Genomic DNA, 15,466 nt, shown 5'->3' on the forward strand with positions numbered 1-15,466 from the left:
GTATTAACTGTGAAGCTGGCACCACATTCCGCTCAAACCGCTCTATAGAGCACAAAAAAATAAGTTGTAGAAAATCATCGACAAAGTCGGAAGACACGAATGCGCGTAATATGATCTTATATAATTACGTTTAGAATTTCAAGTCATTGCTAAACAAAGGCCTGTAAATAAAAAACTACACGGTAGAATTTTTTTAAATATATCCAAAATCTAAAGAGTGAACAAAAAATTATTAATACAATTCACTTTTTACTAAATTGTTTAAAAGTAGTAAACTCTGTTTGGTTGTTAGTACCAAATTAATTATGCAGTGACGTAACAGTGCTGGTCATTTTTCTTGAAAATTTGTTCTAGTTGCTCATCGCTTTAATTTTTTCAAAATATAGTGAATCTAGTGAAGTAAATGATTTGTTTGTGGAGTAGTCGTGACCAAATATTACTTTAATCCAGGACCTTTACGTCACGGTATAATTAGACATGTGCATTATCTATATTGTATTTTTACAGACTTACTAGATAATTACTTTACTTTATTATCTTATAATTAGAAATCGGCTATTATTTACCACAGTATTTTTCTTTCTATCGCATTTTTTTACGTTGTTGACACGATCAGAATATCGATTAACAATTTCAATTTTTCTGAAAATGTTCCTCTTGCATTCTGAACTGATTTTCTATCATTTATATTTTTGTGCCACCTCCAGATTTTGGATATGTTTAGACAATAAGAATATCTACAATATGGCAAGTTAAAAAATTCTATCGTGTAGTTTTTATTTACAGGCCTTTGTTTAGCAATGACTTGAAATTCTCAACCTAATTATATAAGATCATATTATGCATTCGTGTCATCCGACTTTGTCGATGATTTTCTACAACTTTATATTTTTGTGCCATCTCCAGATTTTTGATATATTTAGACAATATAATTATCTATATTCTGGCCAAGTTTAAAAAATTCTACCGTGTAGTTTTAAATTATAGGCTAATTAAGAGAAATGGAAAGTACACTGTAATATAAATCTTAGTGTTTTCTTCAATTTCTTGACTTTTATACATGTTTTGTGATGGTTAAAGACAGTAAAATAGTAATAAACAGTCAAGAATTGTTTTTTACTGTTGTATTTGATGGAAAACGTGTTTTAAAGACGATTTTTCGATTTATCATTTTGAATGATAAATTTTAGTTGAATGTGGTGATGATTGTTGTGATGAATGTTGTGTTGATTGTGGTGCCCAATGTGGTGCCAATTTCACGGTAGTAAATGCAAGCTCTTGCCTAGACAAGTATAAAACAGCTTCTGTTATGGTTTTCAACATTTCCCTGTTTTGCCTTACCTCCTCGGTATGACGCTGAATCTCTTCACGTCTGGCTTGTAACATGAGACAGTCGACACGAGGCTGAAAACCGTAGGTCTTCCAAGTCTTGTAAGCACCCATGTGCGATTTTGCCTTCTTATGCTTCTTACAATCGAATAGGAAATTCTTCATGTTTTTGAATCCCGTCTGCGTCCATGAAGATGACGATCCAGGGCAAAACAAAAGACAAGGCCAACAGAACAATTCATTCTTTTCTGAGCTACCACAAAGCCAATCTTTCTTCGAGTACCAACTTTCCTGAAAGCTTCTATTGCCTGTAGGCGCTTGTAAATTTGGGATTGGCCCCTGCTTTACGAGTATATTTTGCTCGCCTGATTGTCGAACAGAAAATGGTTTCTTTTGTAGTTCACTTATTATATCGATTTCATTAGCCGAAGCCATTGTAATGTAAGTTATTACGATTTCCGAACGTATATTTCGAAAGCTCAAAATTCAAGTCACGCTTTTGAAAATGACCCCGACTAGATGTTGGTATACGTTTAAGTGTGTTCACAGCTACTCTCAACCAATCAGATTACAGATATTCCCACTATAGATTTTACTACTTGGTCGGGCTGAATTTTCAGAGCCCGACTAAACTGCGTAATGCCTGGCACTAGAATTGCACTAGTCATTGTTGCTAAGTAACGTTTAAAATATGATAATTTTGCTAATAACGACGCAATTTGACAAACATTACACTAATAGACTGTGGATTATTCCAAAAAGAGTCGCAAAATTTAAAATTTTCGTAAATCCAATTTTAAAGAAAACAAATTTTTCATTTTTGGGAAATTATTTGGTCGGGCTGGGCCCAACCAGCCAGACCGCTAGCTACGCCACTACTTGTGATAATATGAAGTGACATTTATGAATCAGGAGGAGAATTAAGTTTGAAATTGCAAATGGACTCATGCATGCCATTGATATTTTAAATATTTAGTAGGATTTTTTTAAACATTTAGTCGTTTTGTAACTTTGCAATTATCTTTCATCGAGCTGTTAACGCTAAGGTGATGCATGCAAATTCATAGCATTAAAGAAAAATACTGAAAATCTTTGATTTATGATTTGTAAAAACAGAGCTTTTGGACCACATGGTGGTGTACAGCAAAAATTCTAATATAATTTTGCCACGTTTGAGGCTTTTCTAGTTAAAATAGACCGATTAACTAATTATGAAACGGAGACTTTGTCGTGGTGACAAACTTAAAGATAGATTTCAAAATAGCAAATACCATGGTGAATGGTGATAATAACAATGTAATAGTTCTTAAAAGAACTGTTTTAACCAGAACACTAACCCAACAATTCAAAGGAACCGTTATTTACAGCTAGAAAGAAACACTATGCATTTCGGCAGACTACTCATAAGGTGTCAACGTCTGCTAAATGAGAACCTCCAAATCATGCTATATTTATAATGTTACAAAAGGTCAATGTCAACCCTATTTTTAGAGATGACACTTAAAACAGAGACAGATTAAACACGTAATTTGCCGATAAAAGGATTATATCACCAATCATGTCTTCTGTTTGGCCACGCTTGAAAAAAATAATGTTATTTTTGACGTGTTGTCACACATAGTGATACGACACATCTACAGTGGTTGACCAAAAAAAAATGTCCCCGTAATGAAATATGAGTTTTGTTTCTAAAATTCATGAATTTAAAAACTGTTAAGAAATAATCGTAATAAAACAACATTTCTAGTAAACGACAATACTTAAGCAGTAATTTACAAAAACTGTGCATGTGCAGAAATGTCGACGGTCCTGCAACACTGAAATAATTCGTCATGTTTATATATTGCAACAAAATCAACACAAACATGAAGCAATTTTAAAACCAACGCAACGTATACATGAAAATAAAGAAGTTGAATTGTTAAGAGTGACGAACAAGACACCGTCTACAGATATATCAGAATAAAAAGGCGAAGGGATCGTGAAATTCGATATATGCTAAATGCTGAGTCAGTGTTTGTGATTAGGAAGTTGCAAAGAAGTTTCTACTAAGTTACTGTGAAGTAAAATACTGAGTTCAAAGTTGAGGTTAACTTGATTGTAATCACACCTCCTAGTGGTAGAAAAAACAATAGACCACTGAGAGAAGGAATATCTTTGTTGCTAAAACCTTAAAGTTAGGTACCTATCAAAGATTTCTTTTTAAATCTTATAGTTCCAGATTTTAAATGCAGCATTTAGATAATCTTTGTAGCTTTGCAAATGTCTTTGTTGCTGCAAAGGCTTATTTATGCAAAGTTTCGTCGTAATAAATAATCAAAACTGAAATTTTCTGATTTCCTCATCAATGTGATATTGAACATTGTTACATCATTCACAAATGACTACGCAAATTATTGAAATATATATTCATATGTCTGTTTTGTAACGTAAACTTTATATAAAATATCATGTTTTTTTAATTTTTCTAAAGGTTGTTTGACAGGATACTGCAGTTGGTAAAAGCTGTAGCATACATGCTCTCTGTCATTATTAGTTTTTAGGTTCTTTTGTAATTTTAAGACGATTTTTGTGAAGTTAAATCAATTAAAAATAAGTTTGATTTCGTCATCATGTAAATTCGGACTTCAATGGAACCTAATAAGGGTTGTATAATATTTTTTTATTTGCTTGATTTTTATCTTGTTGATATATACCAAATTTTTGTACAGATGGAATCGTCAGGAATAAGAAATCTGTCTTACATTCAGCAAATAATTAACGTGGTGCAAAAGGAACTTGCTCAGTTTTTCATTAAACAATGGAACTCTCGTTACAAATCAACTTATGGAGAATGGGATGATACAGTCAACAGTGGTAACAAATTTTACAATTTAGAATCAAGAAGAAAGTTAGACCAAAAAACTCGACAAAAATATCAAGATGGAGATACCAGTAAGTGGGACTGTACGATATTATTTGATGCAATAATTTTTTCAAATTCAATTGGAAAGCACCTTGACAAAAAAACAAAGGATGCTGTTCATGCACTTCGTTGTGAAAGAAACAAGTACGCACATTGGTATGAAAGGGAATGTTCAGATGATGATTTTGATGATATAGTCAACATCATTGAAAAATCATTTCAAGATTTAAAATTTTCTCTCGATGAAATCAATAAAATAAAAAATCATCGAAAGTGTTTTAATTCGTTCCAAGTTCTTCCTTCAAAATCTAATCATTTTTTTGTTGAACGCACTGAATTACGAGATAAAATTATAAAAGATCTTGAAAAATTAAGCAATGATAACAATGATAAACTGACATATTTTTACATCACTGGTAATCCTGGCAGTGGTAAATCACAACTTGCAAGACAGGTTTGTGAAAAAATATCGTGTGATTGGAAAAATAGAACTTCGTTTGTAATGACTCTCGATGGAAAAAATGAGGAATCTCTTTTAAAAACTTACTGTGAACTTGGATACCGTTTAAACTGTGACAAGTATATGATTAAAAAATTTGAAGATGAAAATTGTTCCATCGCAGACAAAGTGAAGAATTTGCGATCGTTAGTATCCACACGATTAAAATTCTGGCAAAATTGGTTGATCATTGTAGACAACGTGGCACAGCTCAGCAAAATTTCTTCATTACTCCCCCAAGTTGGTGATCCCATGTGGATAAATGGACAAATCATAGTAACTATCCAGAACACATATGCCGTACCTCAAGACGACGAGTTTAACAAACATATTTCTATCAGAAGTGGAATGAATGATAGGGAATGTTTTCAACTGTTGAAGCATTACACTATTAAAAATGATGATGATCAATTGTTGAATGAAGTATCCCACGCATTAGATCGTCAACCGCTGGCTTTGGCTGCCGCTGGTTGTTATGTCAGTCGTGTAAACAAAGCAAGCTGCTCATTTACTTGGAAAGAATATTTAAAGAAAATATTTTCAGAAGAACAAGAAAACATGGACGCCACTTTTGTTGAATTTAACTCGGAATATCCTAGAAGTATGTTACAAGCTTCGCTTTTAGCTGTCAGACAAAATGCTGAAGAATCCTCAATATTGGCAAATGTTATTAACTTTTTTTCCGTGATATCGTTTGATCCTATACCACGAGACATTATTATTTGTTATGTTCAAAAAATTGATCCCAAACACTCAAAGGAAGATATATGTCTTTGTTTAAAGGACTGCTCGTTGTTCTTGCATTCAGAAAATAATGACATTAGTCTACATCGCATTGTTCACAAAGCAATTATTGTTTATCAATCTGAACATTCAAATGAAGAACATGAAATGGAAAGTAACGTTGATCAAATATCTAAAGCACTTTACATGTTTAAGGAGAGAGACGACGAAATCAAATTAATGCCACATCTTGAAAAATTGTTCAATTATTAAAGACCAACAAGACAAAATCAACATGAACACTTTACAAGTTTTCCAATATTTTGTTGACAAATTAAGACATTTTGGAAAATACGATCTTGCTCTTGAACTATTGGATAAATTTAAATCAGAAGAATCTAGTTATGACAAAGCTTGGTATTTTAATATCCTTGGTCTTTTATACCATGACACTGGGAAGTATAGCAAAGCTAAAAATCATCACGAAAAAGCTCTGGAAATTCGAAAACAATTGTTAGGTCCAAATCATGTTGATGTCGCTACGTCTTTAAACAATCTTGGTAATGTGTTTAAAAAAACTGGAAACTACGACAAAGCTATAGAGCTTTATGAAAATGCTCTGGAAATTCAAAAACAATCGTTAGGTCCAAATCATGTTGATGTCGCTAGGTCTTTAAACAATCTTGGTAATGTGTATAATGAAACTGGAAACAACAACAAAGCGATAGAATTTCATGAAAAAGCTCTGGAAATTCGAAAACAATCGTTAGGTCCAAATCATGTTGATGTCGCTAAGTCTTTAAACAATCTTGGTAATGTGTATAATGAAACTGGAAACAACAACAAAGCTATAGAGTTTTATGAAAAAGCTCTGGAAATTCTAAAACAATCGTTAGGTCCAAATCATGTTGATGTCGCTGCGTCTTTAAACAATCTTGGTAATGTGTATAATGATACTGGAAACTACGACAAAGCTATAGAATTTTATGAAAAAGCTCTGGAAATTCGAAAACAATCGTTAGGTCCAAATCATGTTGATGTCGCTGCGTCTTTAAACAATCTTGGTGTTGTGTTTAAAAAAACTGGAAACTACGATAAAGCTATAGAGCTTTATGAAAAAGCTCTGGAAATTCGAAAACAATCGTTAGGTCCAAATCATGTTGATGTCGCTGCGTTTTTAAACAATCTTGGCAATGTGTATAATGATACTGGAAACTACGACAAAGCTATAGAATTTTATGAAAAAGCTCTGGAAATTCGAAAACAATCGTTAGGTCCAAATCATGTTGATGTCGCTACGTCTTTAAACAATCTTGGTTTGGTGTTTAAAAAAAACTGGAAACTACGATAAAGCTATAGAGCTGCACGAAATTCGCAAAAAAACGTCAGGAACTAGTCAGGTTGTTGTCGTTAAGTCTTTTAAAAAATCTAAGTGTGTTGTTTTATGAAACTATGGAATATGACAAAGCTTTACAGTTACACTTTGGTAGCTACGTGTTTTAAAGAAAATTGTACATTCTAAATTATGTTAAGCCTATTTTTAACATATAGACCGTAGGAGCAAGGCTTCCACCTGCCAAGTCAGCTCCCCTCTCCCTCAGAAGGTATTTTTGGTAGTGAATAAAACGTTTGCAATTTGCATTTTGTGAGGTAAAATGAACCTAAAGATGTAATGATCCTTGTCTATATATATAGTTTCCCTGACATCTAGTCAATAAACTTACTCTACAGCCCAGGAATCATCCTAAGTAGAACTTAGAACTGCCCATGCCCTGAATCTGACATTCTTCTTTAGACTTTATTTCTAAAGTAATTTGCTTTTATGTTATAACCAAGTAGTAATTTTTATTGTATGATTTACAAACATACTAAAGTATATTGGGATGACAGAATTTTGTTAAATAAATACTATCCTGTTAGTTGTTCATATTCTTTGATACATTCAGTAATTTTTTACCCAGTTCCATAAGCCTATGACCATATTCCAGGTTCCTATAATTTCAAGGGTACACCTTTCATACCATACATACCACCCCACCATGCTGCAGCCAATATTCCTGTGCTGTCACTATCTCCACCATGAAACATAGAACAAGAACACAATTGAAACCAGGAATCTTTTGCCATCATCAAAGCATCGTAAGCAATCATTGGTGCATCATGACCACTGGACCCACCCCAACCTGCATAACTGACAGATTTATAAAAAGCATCACGTTCAGGTATGTTATATGTCACTGGAAACTTTGGTTCACTGGTTCCATTCATTAATCCCGTAGTTCAAGATATGACTCCCAACTATTTTAAAGTAGCCCCAAGATTTCTTGTTTTCTTCTACATCACGACCAACCTTCTCAATGTATTCCCAAACTTTGGGTAAAACACTTAAAAGTCCTGCTCCCATTTTTGGAGCCATCTTCTGTATAGCATAGGCTGTAAATAAAGCTGCAGTAACAGCCCCAAGATAACCTATAATTAAAATCATTATCTTTAAAGATTGCTAATTTTAGGTCACTTACATTATGATGACCCTATTTACATAATAGCAGCATTTTGATATGGATCATGGATTGAATGGCTGTAGTAGTGAAGATATTGAAGCAAAACAGCAATGGCAATTCAAACAGTTTTTAGAAGACTGAAATTTGGAAATGTGGAAAAGCGATAAAAGGGATGGATCAAAGATATGGTCATTTAAAGTGAGCAATGTTAGAAAGATGGAGGCATTTGAGATGTGGTTCTAGAAAATGATGGATTGCATAGACTTATGCAAACCTAAGGTCAACCTTCTTTTATTTCATTTATAAATTGATATTAGATAAAAGGATATGAAACATTCATGGTAATGGCTTGATCAAGTAAGTAATCGAAGGAAGAGTTGAAGATAAAACATCTAAGAAAAGCAAAAGGATTGAAAAGCTAAATTACTATAAAGGTTTGTTAAAATGAAAAGCAATGCAGATAACAGGAAAACCTAGCAAACTTTATACAAAGCAACACTTGTTGATAGACAAAACACTAGACATTAGTGACTTGATAATTGATACATGATCTGAAATCGTTGCTTTATTATGAAAGGTGAATACCTGTGGGGTGATTATGAGTCATCCTTCCACTTTCAACAGCAATTTCAATTAACATTTCAATTTGATCTTCACAAGGAAACATCAAACCTATACACATGGATCTCATAGCTGCACCACATCCGCCACCTCGTTCATTAAATGGTATAATGTAACCTTTTTCCTCAAGAGGTCGTAACATGAAACATGCCTTTGTTGTGGTCTGCCCAGGAGCTCTTTCCCACATATCCTCAGCACATGTCTTCTTGTACTTTGTAGCCATAATGCTCAATAACTCTTCCGTTGTTGTCCATTCAGAAACCAACGCTTCTGCTGTAGCAATGTGTAGTACAGTGTCGTCACTAACCCTCCATCCTTTAATGTCAATTTTATCAAGTCCTCCGAGTTTTCTAGTTCTTCATGAATTTGAGTACCACTGTAACAGAATTCCCACAAACCATTCTTATAACCTAGAGCATCCCCACTCCACTGAGAACCATAACTGCTTCGTATTTCTCGGATAATTCGACCGTATTTTCAAGAGCCATTTTAATATGTTTACTTCACCGTAGTTTAATGAATTTTTGAAACACGGGGAAAGTACTAAGCTTCCCTCAACTTAGTCAACTAATAAAACGTAAAATCTTTTCTTTGCTTTGTTTCAATATTGTTTCATACTATTGTTTAGATTTAGACGAGAGCGTTGGGAGACTGGGACTGTTATTTTGTAATCCTTAATCTTTACCCGATTCCATGATCCTCAATCTGATTAACATGTTGCTTCTTGCAAAGATTGTTTAAAATTTAAAAGTTCCTTTCTTATATCATGGATTATCCGACACGGATTTAATCCAAACTTGACATTTGATTGCACATATACTAAAAAACAGTGTATTGGGAATCGAACCCAAAGACTAAATTTTACGCTCTTTGAAGATACCCCAGTTGGGCTGTTTTTTTTCTTGGAAAGTTCAGACGATTTTGGCTATTGAACATATTTTGAATATTTTATAGTTCCAAAATTTGATCTTTGTAGAACTTTTGAAGCTCAAATTTGGTAAGTTATTGCTTGATCGTAATAGACGAAAACAGGTCAAGATCTTTGTCGTTCAATTACACTTCACAATTTAAAGTCACAAACAATAAACAATTATCAGCTTTTTTATAATGCCGGTTTAGCATTAAAATGCTTAAATATCCAACTTTACGCCCCAAATACATGCAAGTTTAACTTTCACATTTACAATAAGTGTTAAGTAAATAAATATAAAAAATGATTAAACTGAAATCACCCAAACTGTTCTAAAATGCAGAATTGCTTAAACATGACGCTGTTTTTTTAACGAAAGTGAAGATGGCTGTAAATTTTAGCTGATAGACCCTAGGTTCGCTCAGCTTAGCATCCATAGCCTTCAAATTGCATTTCTTTTTGTTCCATGGTTTTATATGACAAGTAGTACAAGTTTAGTCCCACACCAAGGTCACTGTTTTTTTTGAAGACTTAACCGAAATAAAAAATCCCTAATGGAAAAACCTGAACGGTATAAACCAAAACCGAACACAACGGCACGAGAATTTGGAGAATACTGAAGAGGAAAAAACCATTAGGGATTTCAGCCCCGGGGGACCCTTAGAAACAAAAGTCTTTACTTAACTTTGCAACGATGCATATACCAAAAAAAAGAAAAAACCGTCAATTTCTCAAAAGACACCTTCAAGTCCAAAAATCTTTCAAGTATTTTAGTTGTGGATACAATTCGCCATTTTTAACGTACAAACAACTTGCGTACAAACCGCCACATTTTAGTTTTACCGCACGTAAACCGATCAGCGAACTCGACAATTTTCTACTTTGGAGGAGAAAATTGTGTAATTTGGATGGGAATTTCTTTTAACGTGTGTTTTTCTTATCTAATCCACATCCGAATCAGTCGCACCTAGCGCCACCTTAGCAGTCCCTATTTTGCACCGTTTCATTCAGTGCTTTGCGCGCCCGGTGCCACTAACGCTTAAAGTTGGAGCAAGCGCTGCATGACATGGATTAGATAAATGTACTTCAAAATATTTTAAGCAGACAGACGAAATTTAATATTTTTTGAAACAATTTAGAACACTTGAAGAAGCACACGTTAAGTTTGGTTACCGAGGGACCGTGGATGGTTTAACCAAACAACCGGCAGCGCTTGATTTAAGTTATGTTTTAGTTTGACAATTATCACATAGATGACTACATAGCAACGCGAATGGTGAACATGGAAACCATCGTGTAACTATTTTGTATCATATGTGACAACGTCTGCGGTTTGTCTTCATGGTAACCATCAAAGAAAACAAACAATGTGCTTTTATTAAAACTATGTTTCGTGTTAGTTTGGTTAATATGAAGCCATTCCGCATACTTAGACCTGGTGTACTAAACATTTTTTATGCCTGTTTTTGCTGTGGCTTGCCGCATCGAAATTCCCAGGAATGAAGTTTTCTTAATAAGAAAACAACATATCCATTTTTACATTTACAGTAATTGCCACGCCGCTCCTAAACTGTAAATGTCTTGACAAACTGAAGACTATTTGAGTTTCAATTTGTCGATTTGAAAATGACTGACAAGATTAAAGTTTCCTTCGAAAGATTTTGAAAATTTAGTCATTTCTCTTGATAGTGGAGTTCATCCTTTAAATTTTAAAGGTTCTAACCCCATACTCATTATCTAAGCGTAGCAACTATCCGCTGCAACTACAGCGCATGCCTAAGCTATCTAAACTTCCTACCTGCGCATGGCACCGGAATTCCGCCCTGAAAGGAATGCCCTTGAAGGAGGTAACCCATCATGCCCTTAACTTAACAACCTAGTGCATGTTGCACCTACGGGCGACCTCCAACCGGGGTGGGTTGAACTACTCATGCATTATAGGGGATCCATGCAGGAGTGCCTTAATAGTCAATGTAGAAAGCCGTTCATGAAATTGGCCAACTACAACGACTGCATGCTCTTACCGTACTAGGGAGAGATATTTTTCTTTCCACCAAAACCACGATCTTCCCTTGGTCTTCAATAGGCCTTGCTCGCTTGATCCAGTCTTCAAAGGTCTTCTTACAGATGCTATTTGCATCCTCTACGCTAAGGTACCATTTGTACCCACTAACCCCAAGTTGAAGTTGCCTTCCTTGGGCCAAACTTCACTTGCATTTCCGATTCTAAGCTATGGTCCTGCCTATCCTTCTGCGAGGCAACAACCGCTGCGATCATGCGTAGCTCCTTAAAGCAGTATATTCACACAGAGGTTTTCGAAGGTAAATTATATAGAACAACACAATTGTTGCATGCCAGTCACAGACTTAAATAGTTGATACAAATTCACGCTTACTAAGACACAAATTTTAAAAGAATTAAAGCAGCACCGATAAACACTATTGGATTATTTTAACCAAAAGAACACTTTTATTACCTCTTAATCAAGACTATTTTTGAAAATGCAGATGTAAATTTCTTTAAATATATATATTTGCATTCCTGCATTAAAAAATAGCCTTACAGTGGAATATACTGAACACCAGGATTTGTTGTGGCTATTGCCCGAATTATATTAGAGATTTGACCTGTTAACAGGCCTAACTAAATAAAAGGTTTATTATTATTACACTTACGGTTTTCGACGAATCCTTGGCAGTTCGACGACAGACTACGATGAATGACAAATCTCATGCCAATTGTGAAGATGAAACGATCGGATGTTGAGCAAGGACAGCCACAAAAAGCCCAAAATAATTTTTGAAAATTCAGAACGTTGATGGTGAAACAATCGTATCCAATTTTCAGGCTACCTGACAAACATCACCGCTTTTATGTCGACGACGGCAAGCACAGAAACAAGATTGGCCATTTCTTGCAACTGTGCATGTCGTCTACGGCATTAAATCGGTAATATCGACAGCCAGTCGGAAAATTAGGATTTTAGGTTTTATTTTCATGTTAAAGAAATTCCATGTTTTATTACAAAATTTTCAATTAAATAATGTTGAAATTTGGGCATTTGATAGCGGCGTGGTTTTATCCATCATTGTGATTGATTGACCAGTCGTGATGTTAGCAGGAAAACTCCCAGGAAAATGTTTTAGAAAAGGTCATAATTTTGACTTTTCCATGGAAACAGGCGTTAGGCTGATGGATGCATTGCTCCAGAAGAGTGTTTAGCGTTTGCATTCTTTGTATAGATGGTCTTTAGGGCATTAGAAGTCACGTATTTTTCAATTTCATCAAAGTATATTGTTCATTCTTGATCAGCGTTCAGAAGAGTTCATTAAAGTATATTGTTCATTCTTGATCATTCTTCAGAGGACTCGTTAAAGTATACTGCCCATTCTTGATCATCGTACAGAGGTCTTCAATAAAGTAAATTGTTCATTCTTGAGCATTCTTCAGAGCACTTCATTAAAGTATGCTGTTCATTCTTGATCATTGTTCAGAGGATTTCATTAAAGTGCGTATATTGTCCATTCTTGATCAGAAGGTTTCTACATAGGACAATTGAAGCCAATGTCAGTTCACACTACTATACTTCCATAAATAAAAAACATTGATAACATACTTACATTGAACATTTTATTCACTAGTAATGTAGCTCAAGGGAAGAAGAATTTCAACCAAATTACAGAATTGTATTTTGTTCTTATGTTTAGATGAGCGTCGAGGAACTGGTCGACAACAGCCACAATTCTCTTCTACCGCTGTGAACAATAACCACTTTCTTTAATTGTGGAGTCTACGATCATGGTAAATACACCAACATTTGTTCGTTGTTTCTCAATCTCATTTGATGACTAATTGTCGTTTAAGAGAAGAATGTCCATGTCTAAAATCAAGCATAGAGGAAACAAAAGTTACTAAGACGGAAACTTTATGGAAGGCCACACTGCACTTTGCATTAATGAACATCACATGTAGTGTCCCAATTCAATGTTTACTCAATGCAAAAAACTTGAAACAAGACATTTACCTGAACATTTTTCAAAGCACTCCAAGAGATATTTCACCGTGGAATAATTTCGACTTCGGCTAACTATTCTTCGTGCAACTACAGACTTTCACGTTCAAATGGCACGTTCTTAGTCTTAGACTATGGCCCAAGTTTCACGAACGTGTTGTATTCTGATTGGTCATTTACCAGGTGTGTCGTCAATTGTACATTGTGAAATTTAGAATTTGCATGATTCATCACTTAGAGGCAATTAATCCCCATAGAGAGGTAAATGCAATTTAATACAATATAAATAAAAACGTATACTTCAGCTACAGCAAATAGCAAATCCCAAACATTTAAGTCTCCTTGGGGAACAACTACAGCTGAATCATGCAAATTCTAAAGGTCCACTGATGTCAAAAATGATTTGATAAACCCTCTAGATCAGGGGTTCTTAACCTTTTGTTGGTCACGGACCCCCAAAACATTCTAATGAAAGCTTTGGACCCCTTTAGAAGAAACACATCGCAATTGTCAAAATTAGCTTTTAATTAACTTAGTAATATAGTCCAGAAATTTGCAGACCAAACAGAAGCAAATTAATAATTCAACGAATAATAATGAATAATAAATCAATTACCGAGTCAATTAAGTTATACAACAATTACAAAACCATAAAGAATCAAAAAATACAGTGCAGTAACCAATAAGTCAGGGGTTCTTAACCTTTTGTTGGTCATTATTCCGTCCAAAGATTTGTGAGCATATATTTCGAACGATCATTAAACGATGTTGCTTTTTTAGGTTCTAATCGGTCAATAGAAATACGTAGCCTACTGTAGATATTCTTATTTGGATTTGCGGACCCCTTAAAGCACCATCATGGACCCCTTAGGGGTTCATGGACCCCAGGTTAAGAACCCCTGCTCTAGATTGTTATCTTCATCTCATTTTCTTATTGTATTTATTGCATTAACATTTGATCTCTTTTAATTAGCATTCTATCAGGTGTACATAAAAACGACGTTTGGCAATTAAACTACTGTTAAAATTTCGAAACCCAATCACTGTGCTAACCTCACTATCGCATTACATTTTCAATGGAGGAAAATATTTTGTGCTTGCATCAACGTAGCTAACAATGTTCCAGGTTGTTAGGTCTTCAATGGTATGGTAAACGAAGGCTGACCAACTACTTTTGCACACATCAAAAGAGTGAACCGGATAGAAAATTATTATTACAACGTATTTTTTTTATTTTATTGTTCAACTATTAGCCGGCATTATATGTTGTCCCTTTTAAAGAATTTTCAATCTCCATGCGACAATGTGAAAGTGTGTAAAATGAAAGACTATTTTCTTTGGTGTGAAAGTGTGTAAAAATGCAAAGACTATAGTCGACGGCAATGTATGCAGTTGATTACTTTCATAAACTTACCTTTAGTTTTAGGGACTATTTATATGAGTCCGATAGACCGGGATTCATTGAACGAACATGTAACATGTAACATGTTCTTACAAAAACTTTTGGCAGTTATTTCAGTAAACAGTAAAGATAGAAACGATGGACAAAAAAGCAGTTAATATTGGAGGCAACAATTCGCCAAGAGAAAGCCGACATTGTGCAACGAAAATTTCCGCAATGCCATTCTGTAACGGTCGTCATTTTGTTAACGTCTTTTCTGAGTTCTTGAACGACTTTTTCAAAGAGCTTAGCAAAAAGTAATCATGTATTTAACGTAAAGATCTTTGATAAACCAGCAATTGTTAAACCTCCGGTAAAAAAACCACCATGTACAACAAAAACTTCGGCAATGCCATGTTTCTTCGTCAACATCTTTTCTGACTTCTTGAAAGACTTTTCCCGACAGCTTCGAAAAATGAATGAGGAATGAAGTATAAAGTTTGAGTGAGGAAGAAGCAGCTGATATTTTAGGGTAAAACTGATATAAATTTTTGTAAAAAAAACGTAACTCTTCAACGGCCATTT

The 15,466-nt window shown here is 34.5% G+C and overlaps 1 pseudogene; it reads right to left on the reverse strand.

Annotated features, from left to right (window-relative positions):
- Positions 1-7,284: 7,284 nt before the first annotated feature.
- LOC124443429 lies at positions 7,285-9,052 on the reverse strand (annotated as a pseudogene).
- Positions 9,053-15,466: the final 6,414 nt, after the last annotated feature.

This window comes from Xenia sp. Carnegie-2017, unplaced genomic scaffold (assembly GCF_021976095.1).
Source record: "Xenia sp. Carnegie-2017 unplaced genomic scaffold, XeniaSp_v1 HiC_scaffold_20, whole genome shotgun sequence".
NCBI classification, from domain to species: Eukaryota; Metazoa; Cnidaria; class Anthozoa; order Malacalcyonacea; family Xeniidae; genus Xenia; species Xenia sp. Carnegie-2017.